Raw genomic sequence first — 12,287 nt, 5'->3', positions numbered from 1 at the left:
TTTAACAGCACATTTAATAGATACATAAACTATGGCAAACGGTCTCCAAAGATGGCACTGAGCAATTCCTCCCTTCTCTTTTGTGTGCATATGCTGCTCCTCCCATCAAGAGATAGAGTCTATTTCCTCTCCTCCTGACCCTGTGATTTGCTCTGACCAATACAATGCGGTAGAAGGGACAGTGTGCCAGTTCCAGACCTATCCCTTAGGCAGCCCAGCAGCTTCTGCTTCCATGTTCTCTGCAGAAGCCAGCCGCCATGCTGTAAGGTAGCTCAAGCTGTACTAGTGAATGATGAGACACCCTGTAAAAAGACAGTGGCATCATGAAAAGGCACCAAACATGTGACTGAAATTTTCCTGAGATTTCTATCCTCATGGTAACTGAAACTGAATGCATCCAGTTGAGTGACCCGAGGCAATGCCATGGGAATAGAAACACTGCTCAGCTGGATTTTCTGATCCGTGGAATTGTGAGAAGTAAGTTTTGGGATGGTTGGTTACACAGCTAGAGATAACTGAAATAAAAGAGGTTAAGTGGCCTGCCCATAATCAGGAATCAATAGCAAGGACTAAAACTAAGCCCCCTGACTTCCAGCCCTGGGCACCTGTCACTGTAGCCACAGTATAAACTGAGAAAAACGGCCCCCAACAGATCAACCGATCCATGGCTTTGTCACAACATTCCATTCAGAAACAGATCTGAAGGAAACTACTGTATTGGTTTGGCCACAACTCAGCTAAACAGGGTGCTTCAGCATCTCTGTGTTTCACTGATCTACTGCCTATTTACAGTTTGACACATTAAGCTCTCATTGTCTCAACTGCACTGCAAACTCCGTGAGGACAGGAACAGGCAATCATCAGCCTTGTCTATGTCTCCAGTGCCTAATCCAGGGCCCTACATATAGTGATAAATGAGGATTTGCTAACTAACACCTCACATACGAAAATAATTAAACTAGTCCATACTCCACAGAATTATGGAACCAGGGATAAACATGAGGCTGAGGCCAAGTTCCTCTAGCACGACACAGAACATCACTGTAAAATAATTACTGAGGGCCCATGACAGGCATAGTTTTATTTTTTCAAACACTTTCACAGCATTATCTTTTTTATTAATTTGATACTCAAAAGGAACCTTGAGAAACAGATGGTGATGTTATTCTCACCTCATACCTGAAGAAATGGACATTCAGAAAGGTAAAACAATTCACCCAAAGTCACCCAATTTTCATGAGTGAAGCCACAATATGAATTAAGAAATCCTGGTTAAAGATGGTGCTAATTTCATCTTCTAGAGTCCTTTCCTCAAAAAGCTGATAATCTAAATTTTGAGAAGAACTATAGAAGAATCTCGTATAGCATAAATAGAATACAGAGAACGAAAAGAATTAGAATTAGGCACAAACTCAATACTAATCCATAATACATTGAATTTTTCAGGTAATGAGAACTGGGATGTTAGCCCTGGCACACGCCTCACCAGCTAATATGATGCTACTAATTAGGCAGGCTGTACACTCGTGGATCAAACAGCAGAACAACCTTTTTTTTCACTTAAGATCACATCTGCAAAACGTAATGTGTGTCTGCATGTTTGTGTTCAGTCACTATTGATAATTCATTACTTGACATATCTAGAATATTCTGTAAAATTAGAATGTTATTGCCACATGCTATCTACATATGACAAAGTGATGGACAGAGAGGCCTTGTCTACTCTATTACCTAATCACGGGTATTCCCAAAGGCGGGGCCCTGGTGGGACAGCGGTTAAGAGCTCTGCTGCTAACCAAAAGATCAGCAGTTCAAATTTACCAGCTGCTCCTTGGAAACCCCTGGGGCAGTTCTACCCTACCCTATAGGGTCTCTGTGAACAGGGTTTATTCCAAAAGGCTCCTACGAGAGAAGCATCTAAAAGGATAGTAAGTAAACACCGTGCATCTTTACAGGTTATCTGGCTAATGACTAGACTGCTGCACATTTAGGCCACTTCAGTGGAACGTCATTTCCCTGAAATTCCCAGAGGCTGTAAAACACAAGGACACTCTGTGCCCCATCCCTCACTTCCTCAGCCAGGAATCCCAAAACTAACAGTAATGATAACAATAAGGAAAGGGGAGGCGGAACAGGAGTAAAGGTAGTAACTCTATGACTTCAAGAACTTCTTCCTGGTCTTAATCTAACCCTCCAGCCTTTATTGCTAAGGACCAGGGCCAGACTGGGGTACGAAAGCTTTTCAAAGACAAAGGAAGCCTCACTCACACTAATACTTTTAGGTTCCTGAGTCTGGAAAGGAAGCACACCAGAGACATTCTGTGTCACTCAGAGAATGTACTCCCTGAGGCCAGCTGGATAGTTTTGGCTTTGGTTACTGTTTTCCAAAACAGTGGTTAGAGGCTATTTCCCAGTGAGGAGAACTATAAGGCAGAAGCAATACAAATATACACAGGCCTAACAGGCTATGGATGCAAGCATGCATACAACTACTAAGCAAACAAACACAAGCATTTAGGATTTCATGATAATTCAGGAATGAGGCAACTTTAGCTGCTGTGCTTCCTTGGATCACAATGTCTGCACACTGTTACTTCACAAAACATAGAACGACAGTGCCCTCTACAGACCTCAGAGGGAATCCAAGGAGCTTACAGAGTCCTTACATTTAGTCAGAGTCTGTATCTACTTTGATTGTATGTATGTTAGAAAAAAATAAAGTATCAAGATCTAACACTACGGTGTGAATTAACATAAAGTAATCTCCCCCCAAATTAAAACCATTATACTGAAATAACTGACTTTTGTGAAGGAAATACAGAAGCAGATTCTATGTGTTGTCATTTAGGTTATTAACTCAGGCTGTTTTCACAAGAATTATTAAAGGTATTTTCAAAGTGGAACTGCGGATTCCTAAAAGGAGAAATAAGTTGAGATGAAAAATTTTTTTTTTTTTAAGGAAAAAAAAAAAATATACCGCAAATTGAAGATTACAACATTCCCTGACTGGAACTGAAAAAAGAGACCAGGAAGAAGTAACTCTAAGCTGGAGTTACTTCCCTGTTCTCCACAAGCCATGAAACTTCTCATGTTTGTAACAGGGAAAGTGAGAGGTGCCTGACACCTCAGAAATGACATGGATTAGGGCTTCGTGGATACAAAAGGCCAGAGCACAGGTCCCTCTTCTCAGGGAACGTGGGTGGGAATGGTGTGTATAGGAGTGTATACAATTAGAGAATGCATGTAAACCTTGACAACATGGACTACTCACAAAGGTGGAAAGAGTACAAAGTAAGAGTGTAATCAACCAAAGTGGGCTAGTAAGAGTGTAATCAACCAAAGTGGGCTAAGTTGAGACCGTGTGTCAAAGGAAAAGGGAGTCATGGGTCAAGCCTGGAAAAAGCTGATGGGCATGGACTAAGGAAGAAAAAGTGAGAGATAAGAAGAAAGAAAACCATAGGCCAGGTCACTGCAGGAAATGAAAATGAATCACTTTCACAGGAACAGGTGGGCCACATTACCAAGTTCCAAGACCAAAAAAAAATGTGTCAAAGTTAAAGAGGAAGTGGGGAGGAAGGAGTTAGCAGAGTGCCTTAAATCTAGCTGGAGAGTTTAGATTAGATCTGATTAAACAAAAGGAATTACTCTGAATGCTTAAGCAAGGAAGTAACATGATGAAAATGGTGTTAACAAAACATCCTGGCACTTGTCTAGATGAGCTGGAATAGCAGGACAAGAAAGGCTCCAAGATCAGCCAGAAATGAACATGGAAATACAAACAAAACAATGATAAAGCCTTGAAATGGAGAGAGAAGGCATCAATCCAAGACGCTCTGCAGACGATGGATGCATTTTACAAATGGAGGACAATGAAGCATCATAATTTGGCAAGGCCAGAGTGTGAGGGTAGCACCAGGGACTTTCAAAGCAAACGCCAGTTTAGAGGAAAACTGGTAAATTCAATTCTTAATTTGAGATTTTAGGAGGCAATCTGGGGAACAAATTTCTTGGAGGTAGGTGGAAAAAGAATAGATGGGCTTTTTAAACACATCACAAGGAGGGAGGAAAAAATAAAGCCCAGAAAACTGTATGTTTGACCAGAAAAGTCCAAGGTGATATAAATGGTTAAGTGCTTGGCTACGGTCTTAGTCATTTAGTGCTGCTATAAAAGAAATATCACAAGTGGATGGCTTTAACAAAGAGAAATTTATTCTCTCACAGTTGGGTAAGCTACAAGTCCAAATTCAGGGCATCAGCTCCAGGGGAAGGCTTTCTCTCTCTGTCCGCCCTGGAAGAAGGTTCTTGTCATCAATCCTCCCCTGGTCCAGGAGCGTCTCTGCACAGGAATATTGGGTCCAAAGGACACACTCTGCTCCCAGCGCTGCTTTCTTGGTGGTATGAGGTCCCCGTGCCTCTCTGCTTGCTTCTCTCTTTTATATCTCAAAACAGATTGGCTTAAGACACTACCTAATCTTGTAGATCTCATCAATATAACTTCCACTGATCAATACCATTACATCATAGTAATAGAATTTACAACATATATGGAAATCACCTCAGATGACAAAACGGTAGACAATCATATGATACTGGGCATCATGACCTAACCAAATTGACAGACATTTTGGGGGGACACAATTCAATCCATGACAGCTACTAACTGGAAGGTTGGCAGTTCAAATCTACCCAGAGGCACTCTGGAAGAAGGGCCTGGTGATCTACTACCAAAAGGTCACAGCCATTGAAAACCCTATGCACAGTTCTACTCTGAAACAAGTGGCTTGGGCTTTTTTTTCTGGCCAGAAAGAACACTCTGGAAATGGGAGCTTCATTTCAAGTCCAGTGAGAACTTTGTTTCAGTCACCAACACTTCAGAGCAAATGCCCTATTGAGTGAGTAGGTATCTAAAGGCTTTAAACTTAAGGTAGAAATAATTGGGTGATTGTTAGTGAACTTTTATGAATCTTATTTCAATTCTGTCAAGTAATCCTGGTGACACAGTGGTTGAGCGCTCCGTTGCTAGCCAAAAGGTCAGCTGTTTGAATCCACCAGTCGCTCCTTGGAAACCCTCTGGGGCAGTTTTACCCTGTCCTATCGGATCACTGTGAGTTGAAACTGCCTTGACAGCAACGGGTTTGGTTTTTTGGATCAAGTCATCAGCACACATTTAGTTGAATACAGTTTCCAGCACAGGCAATTTAATAAAGCAGACAGCATACAACATGTGTGTCTGTGGACAGAAGAGCGGGAGCAGCGGCCTACTTTAGTTTTATCATGTCATCAAACACCAGGCAAACTCTCATTGATCCTACATGCTTTAAAACATAAAGCTCTCACAAGAAGTGGCAAAAATTAAGAACTGGGAGATGAAGGAGTTTAAATATCAGAAGAAAAAGAGGGGTACTTCTTTCACCTTGAAAAGTTTAACACAGACAAATGCCTTTCTGAAAACATTCTCAGGCATAAAGGTTGTACATTTCTCCTTCAAATTTCTTTCCAGCAAAGAATGTAACCATTGAAAACTTCTGTGATTTCTTCTGTGAGGACACTTCAGTTTTATTCTTCCTTGAAAATCAGCAGGAAATCAGTACCTAGGTGTGAACTGATACGAAAACATACGCATAATTTTTTTTTTTTCGGTGCGATACACAAAAATCAATGCATTACATTTCACTGGAGCCCTGATGACCAAGTCAGTACCACATTCTCCCTTAAAAAAAAAAAAAAAAAAAACCAAACCCGCTGCTATCAAGAGTTTCCAACTCATAGTGACTCTAAGGACAGAGGAGAACGGCCCAATAGGGTTTCCAAGGAACGCCTGGTGGATCTGAACTGCTGACCTTTTGATTAGCAGCTGTAGCTCCTAACCACTCTACCACCAGGGTTTCTCCCTTAAGAAGACTAAAAACTCCTAGGATACAGAACCTAAGTGCTTCCTTGAGGCAAGGTAGCAAGACAAAAGCCTGGGGATTACTATGCAAGTTTTTACGCAACTTTCATTCTCTGGAAGTTTAAATCATTGTTCTTCATTTTCAGTTTTACAATAAAGGGGAAAGTACTGTCACTGCTTAGGCATATTTCTCTTTTTGTGGTTGTTCTCAGGAATGCAAAGACTTAAAAAAAAAAAAAAAAGACTAAGGTTAGTTGAAATCCAGAGCAGAGCCTAAAACTATAACTGCTGCAACAAAGTGGAAAGAAAAACATAGATAGTAAAGATGCAAGGAGATTTCAAAAAGTAAAGGAAAATCTCTCCTGCTTGACACTAATAAAATTTTAAAGCAGTTATTTTAGATTTAAAAAATGACTCAGTCCTTCTACCCCAAAATTCCAACAGCCCCTCCCTCAATAAAAAGTAGACAACTATCAAGGCAAAAAGTCAAAGCTTTGTCTCCTGGAGGGGGTGGGAAGAGGGAGGAGGGGATCATTACACATTCCCTGTGGAAGAAGACAAGCCAGGTCCACATTCCAGGGAAATCTGGCTCGTCTGCGTTTTTCCTTAAATACAGATTGGCCTGTCACTAAGCCAAACTCTCTGCAATCTTCCCAGGCTGCCAGGCTAGGGAAGCCAGGAATCCCTTCTAATTAATCAAGCCCTCCCAGCAAAAATTTTCCCACCCACAATAAAGTGGGATGGCGGGAGGGGAAGCGGCAGAGCAAGCTTTGTAGGCCAAAAGAATTGTAGACTTCGGTGTAATACCTTACTAATCCAAGAAAACAGATGCTGGGAGCCGAGGAAATGATCTACCAACAGAGACAGACACCAGGGTAGGAAGCTTTCACAGTGCCGCTTTCACTGGAGCCCAAGATAAATATTTAACACCATTTAAGATGTAGGTATTACTGGGAGTGAGGCCTGACAATACTAAATATTTTCACAAACATCTCTAAAGCAAGGTATGGACCCATAAACTTTTTGGAGTTACATCATACATTAATCTGAAAATTTTAACAATAATTTACCGTTCAAATTTCTTTTCTTTTTACCAAAGCTTTATTTCCGTGGAAGAACATCCATGATTAATACATTCTTTCCCTGTCTGTTCCTCAAACTTCCAGTTGAAAAGCAAGGAGCCTTGCCTTGGCCTTGCTAATTTACCTTGCCCTTGCATTCAATTTAATCCAAGGTAACTTCAATGAATACTTACTCTGACAAGGTGCAAGAAGGTGGGAATATAGAAAGATGCAATGATTTACATTTGTGCTGCCCTATGTAGCAGACATTAGCCACATGTGGCTATTGAGTATCTGAAATGTGGCTAGTAGGAACCAAAATGTGTTATACCTGTAAAATACATACAGATTTCCAAGACTTCGTATGAATAAAGAGAAATTAAAATATCTCATTAATAATTTATATCAATTATGATAAAATGATAGTATTTTAAATATGTTAAATAAATATACCCACTCCTCACTTATCGACATAGTTAAGTTCCAAAGGCCAGGTCATTATGCGAAAATCGTCATTATGCAAAAATGGAGGATAACCACAAGGTCACAAAAAAACGGAGAATGCCTACATTATTACGTAACTGCCAAATTACATCATTACATAACCGTCAAACTGAAAATCATGGCCCAGCCAAGCTGACACATAACCTTAACCATCACAGCCAGTGTTATTCTCGCCTCACACTTCAGCATTCGTTACTGCCAGATATATGCCACTAATGTACAAAAGAGTCGGATAGTGGTTTTTTCACTATTGTCATAAATGCAAAATGTCAGATAACGAGATAGTCGATAAGTGAGAGAAGTAGGCGTATATTATTTCAATTCAGAAAGGAGTACTCGAACCACAAGGCATAGCTCCCCGCCATGAGCTGCGTGGCCCAAAAGTCAATAGACTCTGAAAGCTGTAATTTGAAGGACTCTCTCATCCACTGCTGCCAGTTCAGGGTACTCTGGCCTCGAGGGCTGCTTTAAAGAGAAGTGTCATGCCAGGGTCAATGCAGTTTAAAAAAAAAAAAGAGAGAGAGAGAGAAAAGTCATCTTAACGCAGCAAGGTCCAAAGACCTTTCTTCATCTGAAGGAGGATAAGTTCTTTGCATAGATGTTGTTACTTGCCAAGCTACAACTAATGAAGACCTTCTGTGTAACAGACGGCCCAGTCCTGTACCATCTCCATGATCCTCGAGATGCTTGAGCCCATTGTTGAGGCTACTGTGTCAATTCATCTAACTGAGGGTTTTCCTAGTTTTCGCTGACCCTCTACCATACATGACATCCTTTTGTAGTGACTGGTCTTTCCTGATGACACGTCCAAAGTAATGGATAATTAATATCATTTCAGGGGAAGTCTTAAAATAAACAATCAAGATGCAAGTGGCAAACCATTTGGTGTTCATCGGTTTTTCATTACTTGGAAACCTAGCTCTATCTGAATATTTTTTGAAAGTAGATGTATCCATATGAAAACTTGCAAAAGTTTTAGATTTATTTCACTTTTTATTTGTTTATTTATTTTTTTATCATAGGAATACATGTAGCTGCCATGGAGTTGATTCCGACTAGTGGCGGCACCATGTGTGCGGAGTAGAGCTGCTTCACAGGTTTTCAAGGCAGTGATCTTTTGGAAGCAGATCGCCAGGCCTTACTTCCGAGGATCCCCTGGGTGAGTATGAAGCACCAGCCTTTCAGTTAGTACCCCAGTACTTAACCACTTGTGCCACCTAGGGACCCCCTAGTAATACACACACGTTGATTAAAATGACTTACCAAAAACAAGACACTTCTGCCACATTCTGCCTCCACCACCCTGACTCTCACTCATCGGGGGCAACAACACTACACATTTTCAGCTATTTCATCTAGTATTTACCATCATACTTCTAAATACTAAGCTCATACTAGAATTTCTCATGATTTCAGTTTTACATACTACCTACAGAAAATGAAACTTAATGCTTACGCCCCACCCACCCAAACACACTGCCTTGTCCACCCTTTCAATAATGGAGTTCACAATACCGTGAAATGGAAGCTCTGTTCAAAGCTGAGCCATGTTGTGAACTATGCTTACTTTCCTATCTTGTACCGTTTTTTGTTTTCTTAGAGTTGCATACTGATTATACACATTTTTCTTTTGTTTAGTTACCCATTTTCCTACCACTAGATCATTTCCACACTCTCCGGCAGAATTAAACGAATTAACACATGAGGTATTTAATTCATTTCACTCTTTGAACTCTTTGTCCTACTCCACCTGGACTGGTTACCTTCTAGGCATGATGATCATCACAGGATTTGCCTTGGGCTCTCCCCTGTAAGGTTCCCTACTTCCTGGATCCCATAACTCACACTTCTCTCTTTACACTCTTGTTTTGCAAGATCGCATCCTTTCTGAAATAGGGTACTTAGAAAAAAAAATTTTTCCTAGACTTTGCATCTCTAAAACTGTCTTTCAAGAAGACCATAATTCCTCCAAGAATGATGAGGAAAGCTCTACTGAATAGCTCTTGTCCCAAGAAAGTTTTTATTTTGGTTATGGACAAACTTACTCATATGAACCAGAGAGAATTAGATGGGAATATCTACAAATTGTGCACTCATCTGTCAGGCTACAAGTTCTTCGCAACACCATGCTTAACTGAAGTGGGCTCACTGCCAACTCCCCTTATGCTAATACCCCTTTTGGGGATTAGAACATTACCTCTCAGCCTTCCTGACACATCTGTCTGGGCTCCCAAGTATTCTGACAGCCAGGGTTGAGTCTTCCAAATGGGTGATTATTGATTAGTACTAATACTGTTACCATGAGCCTTTCCCAGTTACACGGCTCCAGGAGGCTTGTTATGAGCGCTCCTTGGCCATTTGGCCTTTCCTATACAGAGTGTTGTTTTTTTAAATTTTTATTGTGCTTTAAGTGAAAGTTTACAAATCAGGTCAGTCTCTCATACAGAAATTTACATACACCTTGCTATACACTCCTAACTGCTCTCCCTCTGATGAGATAGCACAGTACTTCCCTCCACTCTCTCTCCTCAGGTACATTCGGGTAGCTTCTGGCCACCTCTGCCCTCTCATCTCCCCTCCAGACAGGAGATGCCAACCTAGTCTCATGTGTCGACTTGATCCAAGAAGCTTGTTCTTCACCAGTCTCATTTTCTATCCCCTATCCAGAGTGGTTTTTATCAGGCTTTTCCCAGTTCAAGAAAATCTTTCTTCAGCTATGTTTAACCTGCTCTTTAACCTGCTTACTTTTAGTGACTACAGTTTTGAGAATTTCTGTGTGGTTCTTTTTATAAAATTCAAACTCTACCAGTTATTTTTTTATATTACTTGTCCCATTTCTTTTCATAATGGCTCCATTCCCTTCTTTTATCTCTTTAATAATCCTAAGGTAATTTACTTTATATTTCTTCTAGATTATTCCATTATTTCCAGTATTACTTACTAATTGGGGAGTAAAGTGATCAGTGAAATTGCTGGATTGTTTCTTTACGTGTTTGTAATTTTTAATTATGTACTGATTCTCAGCTGCATCCTACACACACACACACACACACGCACACACACAGACGAAAGACCTATGAGCCCAGCAGAAGAGTTAAACAGCTTCAAGTTCACTTCTACTGAAGCTATCAGCATATTAGTGGTTTTGGGCCAGATTTTATTAACTTCATGGTTTAGGATTCCACCACCTTTCAGGCACCAAAACTATTTAGAACCCACAAAAGACTCTGGCACAAGCTTGGTGTTTTTAGGATTTTGCAGACAAAACCCCACCCCACCCTTCCTAACTGTTATCTTACACCACAACCACCCTCCCCCAAGGTGGATGGCAAGCTTCCATGTTGTTTCCTTGGGTCAGTAAGCAGACAGCCTGCTGGGAGACTGGTCTTGGACAAGTTAATCCTCACCTTCTAGCAGATAAGAAACAAGCAGATGAGATAATTAAAAATAAAAATTAAAAACTCGGTATAGGAGTTCCAAAAGAAGAGAACAGAACGAATGAGAAGCACTACCTAAAGAGAAAAAGGTCAAGAATTTGCCAAAATTCATGAAAGACTTGAGTCTTCAAACTGAAGATGTGCATTGCATCCCAAGCCAGAAAAATAAAAACAAGACTATTCATTCCTAAGGATGTCACAGTGAAACCCCGTAGAATATCAAAGACAGCAACACAATCTTAGGAGCAACCACAGAGAAAGGACAGATAACCATGAAAGGAATTGCCATCAGACTGACAACAGACTTCTGTGGTCACTAGTCCCCAAAAATGCACCCCAGCAATCCCCCCACTTTCCTCTAGGCACATGCTGCTCCTCAGTTTAACAGTTGCAGCTTACCTTGCATCTGTGATGGCCTTGTGACTACTTTGACCAATAGAATGCAGTGAAAGCCGCGGCGGGGACTTCTGAGCCCTGGCCTTAAGAGGACTGGCAACTTACACTTCTTTCTTCTTGGAACTCTTACTTTGGAATGCTACCCCTCAAAACTCAGCCACCATGCTATGAGACACCAAAGCCACACAGAACCACCACATAGATGAGAACTAAAGGAGGAAGATTAACAGGCCCAGGTGAGATTCCAACCACAGACAGCATCAACTGCCAGCCACATGAGTATGCCATCTGTTACAGATTGAATTGTGTCTCTCAAAAATTTGTTGTAAATCCTAATCCCTATACCTGCAGATGCAATCCAATTTGAGAAGAGGGTTTTCATTGTTATGTTAATGAGGCCATATTAGTATAGTGTATGTCTTAAACCAATCACGTTTTAGATATAAAAGAGGAGATTAGGCAAAGAAGCAAGCTACTACAAATGAGGGCAAGACAGACTCCATATGAAGACTCCCAAGGAACTGAGGAACAGATGCTGAAAAGAGACAAGGATCTTCCCCAGAGCAGACAGAGAGAGCGTTCACCTAAAGCTGGTGCCCTGAATTCAGACTTCCAGTCTCCTAAACTGTGAGAAAATAAATTTCTGTTCTTTAAAACCACTCACTTGAGGTATTTTTGTTATAGCAGCATTAGATAACTAAGACACCATCTTTGATGTTTCAGATGAATTGAGTCTCCAGACATCTGCAGGCTCAGTCCATATCAAATGGAGGATTCACTGAGGAATTTTACCCAACATTCAGAGAAGCGTTGACAGGAGCTCTATTCAAACTCTTCTAAAACACAGAAAAGGAAAGAATACTCCCTAACTCATTCTATGAAGCTAGCATCACCCTGATACCAAAGCCAGGTAAAGACATCACAAAAAAGGGAAAATTACAGACCAATGCTACTCACAAATGTAAACACAAAAAAATTGTTAACAAAATTCTAGCCCAA

General features: G+C 40.8%; 1 protein-coding gene across 4 annotated transcripts in view; it reads right to left on the bottom strand.

Annotated features, from left to right (window-relative positions):
- SLX4IP (SLX4 interacting protein) overlaps nt 1-12,287 on the bottom strand; it is a 244,489-nt gene that overhangs the window by 213,484 nt on the left and 18,718 nt on the right. The window lies entirely within an intron of this gene.

Source organism: Elephas maximus, chromosome 25, assembly GCF_024166365.1.
Source record: "Elephas maximus indicus isolate mEleMax1 chromosome 25, mEleMax1 primary haplotype, whole genome shotgun sequence".
NCBI lineage: Eukaryota > Metazoa > Chordata > Mammalia > Proboscidea > Elephantidae > Elephas > Elephas maximus.
This window is presented reverse-complemented; position numbering and strand designations above follow the sequence as displayed.